Genomic DNA, 1750 nt, shown 5'->3' on the forward strand with positions numbered 1-1750 from the left:
ATATATATATATATATATATATATATATAGGCGCAAGAGTGGCTGTGTAGTAACAATAAATGGAGCAAAACGCATTTTGCTCCATTTATTGTTATTCATATCTTCTCAAAATGTATCACTTCAACTTGGTATCTCTGCCTATAAAACGGCTGTGATATCTTGGTTTTTTGTGTAATGTTTGCTACCCATGGTAACTATTAACATATTTACATTGTCAAAGGTTTTTTAAAACTGAGATAATATTAATATATACATAAACTAATATATATATATATATATATATATATATATATATATATATATATATATCTTTTATCTTTTGCCTGTTTCAGTCATTGGACAGCAATCATGCTGCAGTACCACCTTGAAGGGTTTAATCGAACAGATCCAACCCATTTTCTTTTTCTTTAAATCTGGTACCTATTCTATTGGTCACTTTGCCAGCTAAGTTACGGGGACACAAGCAAACTAACATCGGTTGTCAAGCTGTGTAGAGACAAACAGAAGTACAAAAAGGCACACACACACGACGGGCTTCTTTCAGTTTCTGTCTACCAAATTCGATCACAAGGCTTTACTTGACCCAGGGCTACAGTAGAAGACACTCGCCCAAGATGTCATGCAGTGGGACATCTTCCATGTAGTTGAGAAGCAAACTTCTTACCACAAAGCCACGCCTGCACCATATACTATAATGCGAAATGTAACCCTAACCCTAACCCTGCAGACTGCGATAGCCAATAAAACAGACATAAAATATATTTCTTCGCGGCTCAGTACTAAATGACCCACGGCCCAGCAATATGAAGGCCCCCTGCTGCCTTAGAAGGCATCTCAAGTTCGGGGGCAGGACTAGATCCACCCAGTCTAGTTTAATCAGTGGTTCGCAAACTGATATATGCTGGCCTTAACACTCGAAAATATTGGTTAAATTTTCTGCCATCCTGTCATTTCTTAATATGGAAACAAAATACGGTTTACAGCTATGGAGTATTTCTCTGTTCGCCATGGTTTTGGATAAATTTTAAATCATTTTAATTAAATAAGAAATCGGTAGTTTGTCTCTCTATATCCACACACCTCTTCAAGGTTCACAGCTCCGATCACAACTACCCTTGCCGCTAGAAGGAAGGGAGAAATCGATTACATCGATTCCACTACACAGTTACTACTTATGTTATCGACCCCGAGAGGATGACAGGCAAAAGTCGACCTCAGCAGAAATTGTACTGAGAGCTTAAAGCCAGGAGAAATAGGAAGCATTTTTGTCTGGCGTATTAACGATTCTAACACCTTGCCGTCTTACAATAATGAATAAATTTGAAATACGTGCGGCGAAGTAGATGTGATGTTTAAGCATTTCCTAGAGTATTTTGTGTATTAAATGATGCTTATCCGCATGGAATATCCAATTAGTGAGTTAAATAGTGAAGGTACACTAAACTTAATATAGGAAGTTGTGGTGTTTATGACATTTCTCAAAACCATTAGCAACGTTAAGTGGCGTGTTAACGGGTTGCTCCAACCGAATATTGACCAGATCAAGCATTTTCGTAATTTGCAATCATAATAGTAACTTATTACGAAGGGAAACGTAACGAGCTCACCGGATCGTTTGAGTGCCAGCATTTCTTCCGACTTTTCGTCCAGATGTCACCGAGGTCGACTTTCCCTTTCGTCCTTACTAGGGCGTCAAGTACCAGTCAAGTACTGAGGTTGAGGTAATCGACTACCCCCCACCCCCACCCCC

This window comes from Octopus bimaculoides, chromosome 23 (assembly GCF_001194135.2).
Source record: "Octopus bimaculoides isolate UCB-OBI-ISO-001 chromosome 23, ASM119413v2, whole genome shotgun sequence".
Lineage (NCBI taxonomy): Eukaryota > Metazoa > Mollusca > Cephalopoda > Octopoda > Octopodidae > Octopus > Octopus bimaculoides.